The following is a 17932-nucleotide window of genomic DNA, read 5'->3' on the forward strand; positions in this document are numbered from 1 at the left end:
TTGCATTCAACATTCAAAATAAACAAATCTGTAAACCGCACAAATCTCAGCTGATGGAACTGGCCTGGAATTTGGATAATACTGAGACAATTTATTTAAGTTATGAGACCATCTGAACAGGGTAATTTGTTACTGACCAATGTTCACCCAACCCGAGGCCAGTGCATGTAAATTCCATTTGTATCACTCCCAGTTGCCCTCCCAAGGCATTTTTGATTCATTCATGTGATAATCATGGACTCAGAATCCCTACAGTGCAGAAGGACACCATTTGGCTCATCCAGTCTGCACCGACAAAAATCCCACCCAGTCCCTTTCCCATTAAACCTCACATATTTACCCTGCTAGCTCCCCAACACTAAGGGGCAATTCAGCATGGCTAATCAATCTAATCAGTATTCAGTCAGTATTCCTACATGTTGAACAACACTTGGAGGAATCACCGAGGATGGCAAGGGCGCAAAATGTACTCTGGGTGGGGGAGATTTCAATGTCCACCGCCAAGAGTGGCTGGGCAGCCACACTACTGATCGAGCTGGTTGGGTCCTAAAGGATACAACTGCTAGACTGGGTCTGCAGCAAGTGGTGAAGGAACCAGCAAGAGGAAATAATATACTTGACTTCATCCTTACCACTCTGTCTGCTGCAGATGCAGCTGTCCATGAAAGTATTGGTAAAAGTGACACTGCACAGTTCTTGTGGAGACAAAGTCCCACTTTCACATTGAGAATAGCCTCCATTGTTTTTATGGCACTATCACCATGCTAAATGGGACAGACTTTGAACCAATATAACAACTCAAGACTGGGCATCCACGAGGTGCTGTAGGCCATCAACAGCAGCAGAATTGTACTCCAGCAAAATCTGCATGGCCTGGCATATTCCCCACTCAACCGTTACCATCAAGCCAAGGGATTAACCCTGGTTCAATGGAGAGTGCAGAAGGGCATGCCAGGAGCAGCACCAGGCATTCCTAAAAATGAGCTATTAACCTGGTGAAGCTACCAAACAAGACTACTTGCATGCCAAATGGTAAAAACAGCAAGTGATAGGCAGAGCTAAGCGATCCCCACGACCAATGGATCAGATCTAAGCTCTGCTGTCCTTCCACAACCAGTCAAGTATGGTGGTGTACAATTAAACAACTCATTGGAGGAAGAGGCTCCACAAATATACCCATCCTCAATGATGGAGGAGCCCAGCACATCAATGCAAAAGATAAGGCTGAAGTATTAGCAGCAATCTTCAGCCATAAGTTCCCAGTGGATGATCCATCTCAGCCTCCTCCAGTGCTCCCCAGCAACTCAGGTACCAGTCTCCAGCCAATTCGATTCAATCCACATGATATCAAGAAATGGTTGGAGACACTGGATACTGCAAAGGCAATAGGCCCTGGTAACATTCTGGCAATAGTACTGAATTCTTGCGCTCCAGAACTTACCATTCCCCTAGCCAAGCTCTTCGCGTAAAGTTACAAATCAGGTATTTACCCAACAATGTGGAAAATTACCCAGGTATGTCCTGTATATAAAACATAGGACCTATTACTGCCCAATCAGTCGACCCTCAATCAGCAATAAAGTGATGGACGGGGTCATCAACAGTGCTATCAAGCAGCACCTGCTCAACAATAACCTGTTCAGTGTCGCCCAGTTTGGGTTTCGCCAGGGTCACCCAGCTCTTGACCTTGTTACAGCCTTGGTTAAAACATGGACAAAAGAGCTAAATTCCAGGAGAGAGTGACAGCCATTGACATCAAGGCCTCATTTGACCAAATGTGGCACCAAGGAGCCCTAGCAAAACTGGAATGAACGATATCAGAGAGCAAACTCTCTGCTGGTTGGAGTCATAGCTGGTACATAAGAAGATGGTTGTGGTTGTGGACAGTCAGCCATCTCAGCTCCAGGACATCTCTACAGGGGTCCCTCAGGATAGTGCCCTGGGCCCAACAATCTTTAGCTGCTTCGTCAATGGCCTTCCCTCCGTCATAAGGTCAGAAGTAGGGATGTTCACCAACGTTTGCACAATGCTCAGCACCATTCATGACTCCGCAGTTACTGAAGCCGTCCATGTTCAAATACAACAAGATCTGGACAATATCCAGGCTTGGGCTGACAATAACATTCACACTACACAAATGTCAGGCAATGTCCATCATCAATAAGAAACACTCTCACCGCCACCCCTTGACATTCAATGATGTAACCATCACTGAATCCTCCACTGTCAACATCCTTGGGGTTACCATTGACCAGAAACTCAACTGGACTCACCACAGAAACACAAGAGCAGGTCAGAGGCTAGGAATACTGCGGTGAGTAACTCACCTCCTGACTCCCCAGAGCCTATCCACCATCTACAAGGCACAAGTCAGGAATGTGATAGAATACTCCCCACTTGCCTGGATGGGTGCAGCTCCAACAACACTCAAGAAGCTTGGAAACAACTATGGAAAAGCAGCCCGCTTGATTGGTACCACATCTACAAACATTCAATCCCTCCATCACCAATGCTCAGTAGCAGCAGTGTGTACTATCTACAAGATGTACAGCAGCAATTCACCAAAGATCCTTAGACAGCACCTTCCAAACCCACAACCACTTCCATCTAGAAGAACAGGGGCAGCAGATAAATGGGAACACCACCGCCTACAAATTCCCCTCCAAGCCACTCACCATCCTGAAGTGGAAATATATCACCATTCCTTCACAGTTGCTGGGTCAAAATCCTGGAATTCCCTCCCTAATAGCATTGTGGGTCAACCACAGAACATGGACTATAGCGATTCAAGAAGGCAGCTCACTACAACCTTCCCAAGGGCAACTAGGAATGGGTAATAAATGCTGGACAGTCAGCAATGTGCATGTCCCAAAATGAATGATAAAAAAACCAACACACCTTTTTTAAAAAATATTTTTGGGACTATGGTGGTATTCTGTAAAGAAGGTTGTGTGCCCTTGATCAATTAAACTCGGGGGGCCGGGGGGGGGGAGGGGTTGGTGCGGAGGTTAATAGCTTGCCTGTGAGAACTAAGAGATGAAGGAGTTTGATGCATGAACTTGTAATGATACATTATGAAGAGGTTGGATTTACAAGTAAATCTGTTAGTTTAAAATATGCATTATGAGCTAAGTATGGATTTGACTGTTCTACTGTTGAATTTCAAAAGAAGTTCCGAGGTAACAAGGAATTTTTACAACTCACAAACTTTTCATAAACAAATAGGGGAAGGTTATTAAATTTTATTGACCCAAAAGTGGAGGCAATGGGAAAATATGAAAACTTACATATAACTTAAACTTGACAGTAAGAGTTTTTACAAATATATAAAGAAGAGGAGGCTGGCTAGAGCGAATGTTGGACCCTTAGAGGATGAGAGGGGGGATTTAGTGGTGGGAGATGAGGAAATGGCACAGGCCTTAAATAAGTTTTTTGCCTCAGTCTTCATGGAGGAAGACATGAATAGTTTGCCAGATATTAATGATAGTAGGAGTTGAGGACCTGAATGCGATTACAGTCACTAGAGAGTTAGTGCTTGATAGACTAACGGGACTGATGGTGGACAAGTCCCCAGGACCGGATGGAATGCATCCCAGGGTTCTGAAGGAAATGGCAGAGGTGATAGTGGATGCCTTAGTGATTATTTACCAAAATTCGCTGGATTCCGGGGACGTGCTGGAAGATTGGAAAACGGCTAATAAGAACATAAGAACATAAGAAATAGGAGCAGGAGTAGGCCATCTAGCCCTTCGAGCCTGCCCCGCCATTCAATAAGATCATGGCTGATCTGTCGTGGCTCAGTTCCACATTCCCGCCCTCTCCCCATAACCCTTAATCCCCTCTCTTATCAAAAACCCATCAACCCGCGTCTTAAAAATATTTAGCGAGGTAGCCTCCACCACTTCAACGGGCAGAGAATTCCAGAGATTCACCACCCTTTGAGTGAAGAAGTTCCTCCTCAACTCCGTTCTAAACCACCCCCCCCCCCTTTATCTTGAGGCTGTGCCCCCTAGTCCTATTATCCTTTCTGAGCGGGAAGAGTCTCTCCACCTCTATCCTATTCATCCCATTCATCATCTTATATGTCTCAATGAGATCTCCCCTCATTCTTCTAAACTCTAACGAGTACAAGCCTAGTTTATACAGCCTCTCCTCATAGCTCAACCCCCTCAACTCCGGCATCAGCCTAGTAAACCTCCTGTGCACTCCCTCCAAGGCCAAAATATCCTTGCGTAAGTACGGCGCCCAAAACTGCACACAGTACTCCAGCTGCGGCCTCACCAATGCCCTATACAGCCTCAGCAAGACCTCCCTACTTTTATATTCAATCCCCCTCGCTATGAAGGCCAGCATCCCATTCGCCTTCCTGATCACCTGCTGCACCTGCAAGCTGGGTTTTTGCGACTCATGCACAAGGACCCCAAGGTCCCTCTGCATCGTCGCCTGCTGCAGTTTTTCGCCACGTAAGTGATAATCCTTCCTACCATTATTCCTACCAAAGTGGACCACCTCGCACTTGCCAACATTAAATTCCATTTGCCAGTTCCTGGCCCATTCGCCCAGCCTATCTAGATCCTTCTGTAGACTCTCCACACCCTCCGCACAATTTGCCTTTCCTCCAATCTTGGTGTCATCAGCAAATTTCGACACCCTACACTCGGTTCCCTCCTCCAGATCATCTATGTAAATGGTAAATAGCTGAGGCCCCAGCACCGAGCCCTGAGGCACTCCACTAGTCACCATCCGCCAATCCGAATAGCACCCATTGACCCCCACTCTCTGCCTCCTATCTGACAACCAATCCTCTATCCACGCTAACACCCTACCCCCAACTCCCTGTCCCCTGACCTTCTGCAATAACCTCCTGTGAGGTACCTTGTCAAACGCCTTCTGAAAATCCAGAAAGACCACATCCACCGGCTCTCCTCTATCCACCGCCCTAGACACATCCTCATAGAACGCCAGTAAATTTGTCAGACACGACTTCCCTTTAACGAAACCGTGCTGCGTCTGCTCTATCAAGCAATTCCTCTCAAGATGCCTCGCTATTTCCTCCTTGATGACTGATTCTAACATTTTACCTACAACAGACATTAAACTAACCGGCCTATAATTCCCCGCCTCTTGCCTGGCACCCTTCTTAAACAACGGCGTAACATTAGGCAAATGGAATTTAATGTTGGCAAGTGTGAGGTGGTCCACTTTGGTAGGAAGAATGGTAGGAAGGACTATTACTTACGTGGCGAAAAACTGCAGCAGGCGACGGTGCAGAGGGACCTCGGGGTCCTTGTGCATGAGTCGCAAAAACCCAGCTTGCAGGTGCAGCAGGTGGTCAGGAAGGCAAATGGGATGCTGGCCTTCATAGCGAGGGGGATTGAATATAAAAGTAGGGAGGTCTTGCTGCAGCTGTATAGGGCATTGGTGAGGCCGCAGCTGGAGTACTGTGTGCAGTTTTGGGCGCCGCACCTGCGCAAGGATATTTTGGCCCTGGAGGGAGTGCAGAGGAGGTTTACTAGGCTGATACCGGAGTTGAGGGGATTGAGCTATGAGGAGAGGCTGAATAAACTAGGCTTGTACTCGTTAGAGTTTAGAAGAATGAGGGGAGATCTCATTGAGACGTATAAGATGATGAATGGGATGGATAGGATAGAGGTGGAGAGACTCTTCCCGCTCAAAAAAGACAGTAGGACTAGGGGGCACAGCCTCAAGATAAAGGGGAGGCGGTTTAGAACGGAGTTGAGGAGGAACTTCTTCACTCAAAGGGTGGTGAATCTCTGGAATTCTCTGCCCGTTGAAGTGGTGGAGGCTGCCTCGCTAAATATTTTTAAGAAGCGGGTTGATGGGTTCTTGATAAGAGAGGGGATTAAGGGTTATGGGGAGAGGGCGGGAAAGTGGAACTGAGCCACAACAGATCAGCCATGATCTTATTGAATGGCGGGGCAGGCTCGAAGGGCTAGATGGCCTACTCCTGCTCCTATTTCTTATGTTCTTATGTTCTTATTAGCCGCTTTCCAATCTTCCGGCACTTCCCCGGAATCCAGCGACGTCTGGAAAATAACCACCAAGGCATCCACTATCACCTCCGCCATGTCTTTCAGAACCCTCGGATGCATTCCATCCGGTCCTGGCGACTTGTCCACAATCAGTCCCTCCAGTCCGTCGAGCACCTCCTCTCTAGTAACAGTAATGTCATCGAGACCCTCCAGTCCTACCACCTTTCCATCTCTAACACCCGGCAAATGTTCCAGCGTCTTCCTCCCTTTGCTGTTCCTAATCTCTACCCACAACGATTCCGCTTTCTGCTCCTTGGCTCCAATATCATCCCTTGCTACCACCCTGATGCTATCCTTAATCAGCAGAGCTACACCCCTCTCTTTTCCCTCCTGCCTATCCTTCCTAAACACTTGATACCCCTTGACATTCAGCTCCCAGTCCCTGTCACCTTGCAGCCACGTCTCTGTAATGGCCACCAGATCATATCCATTTGTGCTGTTCTAATGTTATGCCGCTGTTTAAAAAAGGTAGCAGACAAAAGGCAGGGAATTATAGGCCGGTTAGTTTAACGTCTGTAGTTGGAAAAATGCTTGAATCTGTCATCAAAGAAGAAATAGCAAGGCACCTGGAAAGGAATGGTTTGATAGAGCAGACGCAGCATGGGTTCATTAAAGGGGAGTCGTGTTTGATGAATTTATTGGATTTCTATGACGATGTGACTAGTGCGGTAGACAGAGGGGAACCGTGGATGTGGTGTTTCTCGATTTTCAAAAGGTGTTTGATAAGGTGCCTCACAAAAGGTTGCTTCAGAAGGTTAGGGTGCACGGAGTTGGGGGTAAGGTGTTAGCGTGGATAGAGGATTGGTTGTCTAATAGGAGGCAGAGAGTTGGTATCAATGGGTGCTATTCTGATTGGCGGTTGGTGACTAGTGGAGTGCCGCATGGATCGGTGCTGGGGCCTCAGCTATTTACCACTTATATAGATGATCTGGAGAAGGGGGCTGAGTGTAGGGTAATGAAATTTGCTGATGACAAAAGATGAGTGGAAAAGCAAATTGTGCGGAGGGTGTGGAAAGTCTGCAGAGGGATCTGGATAGGCTGAAGGAGTGGGCGAGGAGCTGGCAGATGGAGTACAATGTTAGCGAGTGTGAGGTTATCCACTTTGGCAGAAATAATAGTAGGAGGGATTACTATTTAAAGGGCGAAAAGCTGCAGCATGCTACGGTGCAGAGGGACCTGGGGGTCCTTGTGCATGAGTCGCAAAAACCCAGTCTGCAGGTGCAGCAGGTGATCAAGAAGGCGAATGGAATGTTGGCCTTTATAGTGAGGGGGATAGAATATAAAAGCAGGGAGGTCTTGCTGCAACTGTACAGGGCACTGGTGAGGCCGCAGCTGGAGTACTGTGTGCAGTTTTGGTCGCCGTACTTGCGCAAGGATATTTTGGCCTTGGAGGGAGTGCAGAGGAGGTTCACTAGGCTGATACCGGAGTTGAGGGGGTTGGACTATGAAGAGAGACTAAATAGACTGGGTCTGTACTCGTTGGAGTTTAGAAGGATGAGGGGGGATCTTATAGAGATGTATAAGATAATGAAAGGGATGGATAGGGTAGAGGTAGAGAGATTCTCCCCGCTCAGAAAGGACAGCAGGACTAGAGGGCACAGCCTCAACATAAGGGAGGGTGCAGTTTAGAACGGAGTTGAGGAGGAACTTCTTCACTCAAAGGGTGGTGAATCTCTGGAATTCTCTGCCTGTTGAAGTGGTGGAGGCTACCTCACTAAATATATTTAAGTCATGGGTAGATAGGTTTTTGACAGACAAGGGGGGGGTGGAGGGGCAAGGGTTGTTCAATAAAACTGTTTACCTGTGTAATGTTAATCTTTTGTGCTTTCCAGCTGCCTTTTACTTTGCACGTTTAGCCTGATCCTTAGCTGACAGCGACACAAAACCAACCCAATTCCCAAGGGCACAGACTATATGAAGATGGCACACATCTGCAAAAGCTCCTCAGCTCTACTCACGATGGTTCTGATAGTGTGAATTCATGAGTGTTATCTGCAAATAACAGAAACAGCTGCAGAAACTGTGTATGTGCCTATTCTCTACTCCTGGATCCACCCTCCCTCTTCCATAATCTGCCCATGCTGTACCACTGGAATTTTCACCTGAACTCAGATAACTCTGTATCATTTTACCCCATTTCAATTTCCCCAGAAGCCTGGAGTTTAGATTTCTAATCTTAGTTTTTGTTATAGTTTCATTAGAAACTAGAATGTTCCATCTCCTTTATCCGTTTCCCTTGTCTTGAAACTACAAGATTTAACACATTGCCTTCCATCACAATGCTGTGAAGTCAGATATTTGATCACAGTTAACCACTTCCTCTCCTCTCCTTCTCCCTGTGCACTTTCTTCTTTATTTCCCTCAAAAAAAATGATTGATTTCAAAATTAAACTTGTTCTTCATTGATCAAAAAACATTCCATTAAAATGAGGGACAAGACTATGGAATAACATTTTCACGATCACCATAACTTCAGGTTGTTGGAGATCATGGCTGGGCCCGGGAATGCTCGTGAGGTCCCGGACTGGCCAGCAATCGATCTGGCAAGCAAAGTGCAGACAGTTCAGGGCCTCTGCATATGCGCAGAGTTCAGGATCTGTCAGACTTTGGTGTGAATAGGCCTCGTCTGCCCGAGCTTTTAATCATATTCGTGATTGTGATCTCTGCATTGCAGAATGCGGGAGATTCAAGTCTGATCTCCCACTGAGAAAAATAATTGTAGTCTACACCAGTTTTTCCGCAAATTTGGCACTTAGAGCTTTTTTGAGAGAATTGCCCCCTATGATTCTACTTCATAGAATAGTGCAGAAGGAGGCCATTCAGCCCATTGAGCTTGCACCAACAACAATCCCATCCAGGTCCTATCCCTGTAACACCATATATTTACAATGCTAAGAGGCAATTTAGCATGGCCTAACCCTCACATCTTTGGATTGTGGGAAGAAATCGGAGCAACCAGAGGAAACCCATGCGGATATGCGGAGAACAGTAAGTCACCTGAGGCCGGATTGAGCATGGGTCCTTAGTGCTGTTAAGCAGCAGTGCTAACCATCATGGCATGCACCTGGCCACCTTGAGTTCACTTGTGATTTTGAGGTTTGTTGACATAGCATGCACCTAACTTTCACTGCACTGCTACCATCTTTCACTGCTGCTCTAACTCCAGAGCACTGCCAAAGCTATTTTCTCACACAAGGTTTGAGCAAAGTGGCTTCACTTAGCCAGCAGAGGCTGGTATTTGGTGCAGGCAAGATTGCATTCTACCATGTAAGATCATACTGGGGCAGGACAGAGGAGGCTGAATAGGCAGAGTCCTGCTATGACGGGTGGAGGCTATGGGTTTCATATGATGAAGGGAGGGAGTGAAGGGATGGCTGGCAGAGGAATGACTATGGGCAGGTGAGGATAATGGGACCAAGGGAGGTGGGGGGTGGTGGCATGCAGAGGAATGATTGGAAGTGGGGAACTGGAGCATGACATAGAAGGCTGGACATGAGAAAGGGTGGGTATGATTTAATATTGTATAAGAAAGAACAGGAACATAGGATCATTTCTAAAGGACAGGGTTGAAGGAATCAGGGGAATAAGAATCAGTCAGTCACTTAATCCTGAGACTGAGACAATATGGAGAGATAAGGCAGTTATGGGGCTGTGTAGGACATGCTACAGAAAAATGCATAGCATGCACATTGTAACCCCATCCAGGGATGCCGAAGGCCTGCGTGTGCAGTGAAGGTAATGCACAGAATGGTGTGCAGGGCATGGGTCAGTGTCTCACACACAAGGATCATGGGGTGGCTGGCTCAGTAGACTCTTCAGAAATATTCCAGGGGTGGGATCAGATGCTATGTGGGAGAAGTCAACAGTCAGGCTTATGGACTAATTCAAGAGGAAGCCACGTTATTTCCAGATGAGAACATTGAGATGAAGGCTCAGCTGAAAAAGGTCATGGAAATTTAATGGGAAAATGAATGCATTGGGAACCTTGACATATAGTGGAGAGTTTTTTGCCATCACGTCAATACGAGAAGGAAGGAGAGATTTCACCATTAAAGGAATATTGGCAGGATATATACCATATGCAGGACGGCACGAAGAGACACTATGCCTAGCATTGTGGCATCAAAGCCTCTTATGGAGCACAAGGCTTCCAAACATTCAAGACACCCACGGCAGGGATATATTCAAATCCACATAAGGTTGCCTGACAGTGTCACGAATGAGGCTGAAATCACACGGCTGTGCTCAACTTTTGCAATTCTATTTGCAATTGTGCTGTCAGGTAGCTGGAGGATTTATTCATAGAATCCTTACAGAAGGATTCAGCCCATCAAATCTGTACAGACCACAATCCCACCCATACCCTATCCCCATAACATCATATATTTACCCTACTAATCCCCCTGCCACTAGAGTCAATTTAGCATGGCCATCAACCTAACCCGCACATCTTTTGAATTGTGGGGGTAACTGGAGCACCCAGAGGAAACCTACGCAGACACACAGAGTGACCTAAGGCCAGAATTGAACCTGGGTCCATAGCACTATAGGGCAGCAGTGGTAACCAGTGTGCCACCGTGCACCCTGCAGGATTCATTAAGCACCCAGGATCCTTGATGTAGGATCGCAGTTGCAAGGACAGTATTGAATTAGTGCAGCCCAAGGGCATCACAGTGCCTTGGAGTGAGAGGTTATCCATTGCAGGGTATGCTGCATTCATATGTTTGATCCATCTGTCCGCAGGAAGAATAAGGAGTGCAGAATGGAGGCTGCAGGTAATGCTGCTTTCTAGTTGGCTGCATTTGTAATAAGGAGGAGATGAAGTGGCTGTAGCCATCTGGCAGGGCTCAGAGAAGAGCCATGGCCTGAGGTCTAGGTTCCAGGGACACCCAGGAAGACCCAGCAACCGAGAGGTGAGATGTAACACACAGAAGTGACTGGCGGGCCCTGGGTATACTGAAGACATATTTCATTTTTGGAGAAAAGAAAGTGAAAGTGTTGCAGAACTCTTCATCTGTCAAGGGATGTGGTGGCTCACATCTGCCACACTGTGGCAGCAGCTACTGATCTTCAGCAACATGAAATGGTTCCACTCCTTGCAGCTGATGTGCAGTCATTGGAAGATCACCCATGTTTGTGCCAAGTTCCCTGGGAGTTCTCACAACTCCTACATGCTGAATCACTCCCAGGTGCCACAGATCCTTGAAGGTCCAAGCCACTTACAGTGTTGGCTGCTGGGTGATGATGGTCCAGTGGTTAGTATTACTGCCTCACAGCTCCAGAGACCCAGGTTCAATTCGAGCCTCTGGTGACTGTCTGTGTGGAGTTTGCACTTTCTCCCCATGTCTGCAAGGGTTTCCTCCAGGTGCTCCAGTTTCCTCCCAAACTCTAAAGATGTGCAGATTAAGTTGATTGGCCATGATAAATTGCCCCTTAGTGTCAGGGGGATTAGCAGGATAAGTATATGGGTTTACAGAGATAGGGCCTGGAGGGATTGTTGTTGGTGCAGTTTTGATGGGTCAGTGGCCACTTTTGCACAATTGGGATTCAATGATTCTATGAAGACCTGATCTATGACACTCATGTATCATCCTCAAAGCGCCTCAGGGGCGAGATACGTTCTGTGACAAGGTCCAACAAGGAGCAAAGTATTCACATCCTGAAGATACACTTCTGATGTTTCAACCTTTCTCCTGGCGCTTCCCACGGAGGGTGTCCTGCATCATCATGATGCTCTCTGCATTGCATAACCTGGCACTTCAAAAGGGAGATTGTGTACAAGATGGAGACATGGAGCAGACAGAAATTTATTTGCACAAGGAGCGTTTGGAAGGGTCGAAACTTGAAGAAGATCAGGATAGAGACATTCCACATGAGGATGCCAGCCCCCATGGCAAGAGGCAGAAGATGTGTCCATGACAAACTAATTGCCACTAGGTTTTAGGAGAAGTAGGTAATAAGTATGCATTTCTCCTATCCTTTAGAGGCATGGAGGTTATTGGGAGGTCCTTTCTAATCTTTGACACCTCAGGCAAGCTCCCCATTCACCTTGGGATCAGTAACCATTAAGGGTAACAAAGGGACCAGTATTGGAAAGGTTAGCATCCAATGTCGCATGTGGTACCTTTCCCATGTGAAAGTCAGCAAACGAGTGTGCAACCTGAGGTAACTAAACATTGTTCTGACTTTAGCACCAGCATGTGATTCTTTCAGCAGCCGTTGTGATTTGGACTTGTTTGCAGTGAACATAATGATTGCCATGTGCTTTCACACTCACAAGGAACACAGCTCAGTGCTGATGTTACAGCATTAGATGTCACCCTCCAAGATACAGGAGCACACATAATTCAATCGTCTGCTGCAAGACTTAAAAGAGCATTTCTGTCTCCACTTGCAATTTCAGGTTCTGGCTTGACACATCCCCCTTAGGTGCCACAAGGGGCGAGTGACTAACATAACTATACCATAAGACCATAAGACATAGGAGCAGAATTAGGCCACTCGGCCCATTGAGTCTGCTCCACCATTCAATCATGGCTGATATTTTTCTCATTCCCATTCCTCTGCCATTTCCTCATAACTCCTGACCCCTTATTAGTCAAGAACCTATCTATATAATGACATGAATCTGATGGAATCAAAAGCAGACCATTAAGGAGTGGGAGCTAAGTTCATCCTTGAAACAAGATGTTACACAGAATCAAATACAAGAAGCATTCACACACACAGATCATTCAGTTTTTTCAGGCACAGCATTCAGACCCTTGAGACTTGATTGCTATTATTGACTTCCATAACTATCTATTGCCACTGTTTTCATATCTTGAAGAACTTCTGCTACTCTGAATATACAGGAAATCTCTCCTCCTTACCACCAGCTCCAGCTCCATTACAGAATCAGAAAACTTGGACGCCCCCTTCCACCCAACATCAGCTATTTTGTAATCTTTCCAACTCATATTCACAGATTCATACTAAAGTGTGTTTTTGATTTTGTTTCAGATTTTAAAAATCAGTTATGTCGGAAGGCGATGTTTGACTAATTGACTCCAAAATACCAACTGCTGGCCAGAACGCTCTCACAGGCTAAAATAGGAGAATTACACAGGAACACAGGGGATGCATGCTGGGGAAATTTGACGGAGTTTAAGTGTTCTGAATGGGGAAATCCTATTACTCAGGCAACAACAAGAAACTGAAAATATAACAAAATGTGGACACATTGGTGAAAATGTTATAAAAGGCATTTATCATTTGCCAACCTAAACAACTCCCAATCAATATTAAGATAAAAACTAGCATCTGCAATGCTCAGTGTAATTAACATCAGATTCAGCCCCTCAAGCCTGGTCCATCATTCAATTAGACCATGACTGATCTATTATTTCAAATTCCGCAATCTCATCTACCCCCAATAATCTCTTATTCCCTTTTCTAACAAGAATCTATCTACCCCTGCCTTAAAAACATTCAATGACTTCCACTGCTTTCTGATGAAGAAAGTTCCAAAGTCACACAACTGTCTGAGAGAAAAAAGTCTTCTAATTTCTGTCCTATTAGGATGACACCTAATATTAAAACAGTGCCTCCTAGCCCAGGATTTATCCACAAAAGGAAATATCCTTTTAATGTTCACCTTGTCAATATCATTCAAGATCTTATCTCCTTCAATTAAGTCACCCCAGACTCTTCTAAACTGCAGTGTAAATGAGCCCAGTCTCTTGAATCTTTCCTTGTAAGAAGAAAAGCACAATCCAAGTATCAATCTAGTTAACCCCCTCTAAACTGCCTCCAACACAATTACCTCCTCACTTAAATAAGGAAACCAAAACTGCATACAGTATTCAAGGTGTGGTCCTGCTAATGCACTGTAAAACCAAAGCATAACATTCTTATTTTCAAGTTTAACCCCTCTCATGATAAAGAATAGCATTCCATTAGCCTTCTTAATTACTTACTGTACCTGCACACTATCTTTTTGTGACTCATGAGAACACTTAGATCCCTCTGCATCGCACAATGCTGCAACTGTTGTCCTTTTAATTAAACTCTGCTTCTTTATTCTTCCTGCTGGAGTTAACAACTTCCCTTTGCCAGGTCTCCATTCGTCGGGACCTGCTCTACATCCTGTCCCGTTGGAGGAGGTCATCTAATGTGGGGGGCACAATACAGCGGGGTAGCCTGCTTATTGCATTTAAATGTATGGTAATAGGGTTCCTGACCTTTTGTGGCAGGAATCCTATTCTGTCATTGGTTGTGGTTGGGTACAAATGAGTGGGGGAATCCCGTTGGAATTAAACCTGTTTTGGGGTTCCCATTCAATTCTCCACCCTTTCCTTCATTCCCAACTCCAAAGATGGGAGTGGAAATTTTGAGTACTGGTGAATTCTTAGGTTTTATCTCTGTTCCTGGCTGCTAATCTCCGATCTTCATTTCTCTTATTACTATTTTCTCTTTCGCCTTGAATCTATCCCTTGTTTTACTGCAACTACCCAAATGATCCTCATCCTCTTTAGTTGTAATAAAGACTTTAGTTATCATAAACCTCTCTCTGACTTTCTCTAGTTATGTAATTTGCAAGGATTCTTGTCAAGCATGGTTCTGGTGTAGATTATCCCAGTGTTACAGTCCCCACTTTCCACAGTACTGGTGCCAATGCTTCTCAAACCAGAACCCACTTCTCCCACTCTATGAACCATGCATTCATCCCTCTAATCTTATTTGCCTTGTGCCAGTTTGCATGTGGCTTAGGTAACAATCCAGTGGTAACATTACCTTTAGGTAATGATTTGATTTTGATTTGATTTGATTTATTATTGTCACATGTATTAACATACAGTGAAAAGTATTGTTTCCTGCACACTATAGAGATAAAATATACCATTCATGGAGAAGGAAACAAGATAGCTGTAGAGAAAGATCAACTTAATGCAAGTCCATTCAAAAGTCTGACAGCAGCAGGGAAGAAGCTGTTCTTGAGTCAACTGGTACGTGACCTCAGACTTCTGTATCTTTTTCCTGAAGGAAGAAGGTGGAAGAGAGAATGTCCAGGGTGGATGGAGTCCTTAATTATGCTGGCTGCTTTGCCGAGGCAGTGGGAAGTGTAGACAGAGGCAATGGATGGGAGGCTTCTTAATTTAGTGCTGAGCTCCTCATACTGACTATGCAGAACCTCCTCCCTCATCCTGACTTTATAATTGGTACTTACATGCTCCATGACAGCTGCATCCTCCCACTGCAAGTTCCTCTCCAGTCCTCAGCAAATGCCCCAAGCACTGGCAGCGGGCAGGCAACACTGCCTTCTAAACTCTTACTCTTTGCTGCAGAGGATAGTTTCAATCCTCTTCACTATACTGAATCACAGGATCATTACAATGCAGATAAGGCCCATCATAGCTGCATGAGCTCTCCAAATGAGCATTACAACTTAGTCCCATTCTCCTGCCCTTTCCCCATATGTTTGCACATTGTTTCTATTCAAATAGTCATCTAATGACTCCTGTATGGTTTAATTGTACCTGCTTCCCCCACATTTCCAGGTAGTGTACTCCAGGCCTGAACCACTCACTGTGTGAATAAGGTCACATCACATTTGCTTCTTTTGCAAATCACTTTAAGTCTGTGCCCTCTTCCTCTCAATCCTTTTACAAGTGGAAGTAGTTTCTCCCTATTATTCTGTCTAGCTCCCTCCCTTCACTCATGAACTGAGAGTCATTTCTGTTCATCACAATGTCTGTAATGCCATACTGACTGAAGTGTGTTTTCAGGCCTTTTACTATTTCCCCTGTCATCATTAAAGAATGCTCCCAGTAGTTAGAATAGTTGTCTGCAGTGACAACACGATCAGTTTCTGCCAAAGTGAAAAATCCAACCCACAGTTTCATCCGTGGTCAGTCGGATTGTTCGAGATTGGCCTAGTGCTTCATGTCGTTAGTGTGCCTAAACTGGACCAGATACTGGGCAAGACGACAACTCAGTGACTATCGCTGATTGCTGTGCAGACACATGGATTTGGGCCGGTGTCTGTGGGAGTTTGCGCATTCTCCCCGTGCTTGCATGGGTTTTCTCCGGGTGCTCCGGTTTCCTCCCACATCCCAAAGATGTGCTGTTAGGCTGATTGGCAGGAATAAATTGTCCGTAAATCAGATTCCCTCAATCTGGATGGCCATAAAACATTAGACAGGGATCGTGGGTGGAGTAGGGGGACTGGTGGTGTTGAGATGGCGGCACGGGCTAGTTGGGCCGAAGGGCCTGTTTCCCGGGCTGATTTTGTTCTTTGTTCTTTGTCATGCTTCATCAATAGCTTTCTAGCTTGTTTAGCTTTGTACTCATTGTACACACTACAGTGGTCAGTGTGGTGTTTAATTCCATTGCTCATATTTGGCCAGTAGAACATTCTCTCGCCTTTCTCAGATTCAAATCAATTCCTCTGATGCTTACATGGATATCCTTCATTCCTCTCATTTCCTGAGGGATGCTGACTCTATTTCCTTTGTACAAGGTGCCATCTTGGACTGTCAATTCATCTTGGTACGATCAGTATGCTCTTGTGACCATAAGTGTATCCTTCATGCTCTGAGGCCGATTTTTCATCACTACCTCTTGCAAGCACTTGTAGAATTGTATTTAGTTGGACATTTTGCTTGATTTGAGCAACACGTTTCTCGGTCAGATTCAATGGCTGGAATTCTCTGGCTGTTCACGCCGGCAGGATTCTCCAGTCCCATCAGCAGTGCACCCCTGGCTGCAGGTTTCCTCAGTAAAAAGTCTGACAACACCAGGTTTAAGTCCAACCGATTTATTTGATAGTAAACTCACAAGCTTTCAGGGTTTGTCCCTTCATCAGGTGAATGGAGAGTTCTGGCCTCAGACAGAGCACATAAAGCATAGACATACTGCCCATTGAGCAATGTCTGGGTAGTGCCAGAGTGCCAGGTGGGCATTGCCATGTTACCAGGCCCAAGGGCACTGCCCCCAACCACTCGGACACTTTAATGGTCACTGCTCCCAACGGCGCATTCATCATATCTGGTCCCCATTGGTGGTGACCATGCATAGCGTCAATACAGCATGGAAACAAGCCTTTCAGGCCAACTTGTCCATGCCGCCTTTTTTTAACCACTAAGCTAGCCCCAATTGCCCACAAATCCCTCTATACCCATCCTACCCATGTAACTGTCTAAATGCTACTATGTCTGGCAGCTTCTTCCAGGCACTCACCACCTTCTGTTTGAAAAAATTGCCTTTCTGGGTTCTTTTCTATCTTTCCCCTTTCACCTTAAACCTATGCCAACTAGTTTTAGGCTCCCCTACCTTTGGGAAAAGATGTTAACTATCTAACTGATCTCTATAAGATCACCCCAAAGTCTCCTATGTTCCAGGGAAAAGAATCCCAGTCTATCCAGAATCTTATTATAACTCAAAGCATCAAGTCCTGGTAGCATCCTAGTAAATTTTTTCTGCACTCTTTTTAGTTTAGTAATATCCTTTCTATAATAGTGATCAGAACATGCTCAGTATTCCAAGTGTGGCCTTACCAACGTCTTGTACAACTTCAACAATGTCCCAACTCCTGTATTCAATGTTCTGACCAATGAAACCAAGCATGCCAAATGCCTTCTTTACCACTCTGTCCATCTGTGTCTCCACTTTCAAGGAGCTATGAACCTAATACCCCTAAATCTCTTTGTTCCATAACTCTCCCCATGCCCTTCCATTAACTGAGTAAGTCCTGCCCTGGTTCGATCTACCAAAAAGCGTCACCTCATATTTATCTAAATTAAACTTCATCTGCCATTCATCAGCCCGCTGGCCCAACTGATCAAGATCCCATTGCAATCCTAAATGACGTTCTTCACTGTTCACTATACCATTAATCT

The sequence above is a fragment of the Carcharhinus amblyrhynchos genome, chromosome 15 (genome assembly GCF_965287045.1).
Source record: "Carcharhinus amblyrhynchos chromosome 15, sCarAmb.v2.hapA, whole genome shotgun sequence".
NCBI lineage: Eukaryota > Metazoa > Chordata > Chondrichthyes > Carcharhiniformes > Carcharhinidae > Carcharhinus > Carcharhinus amblyrhynchos.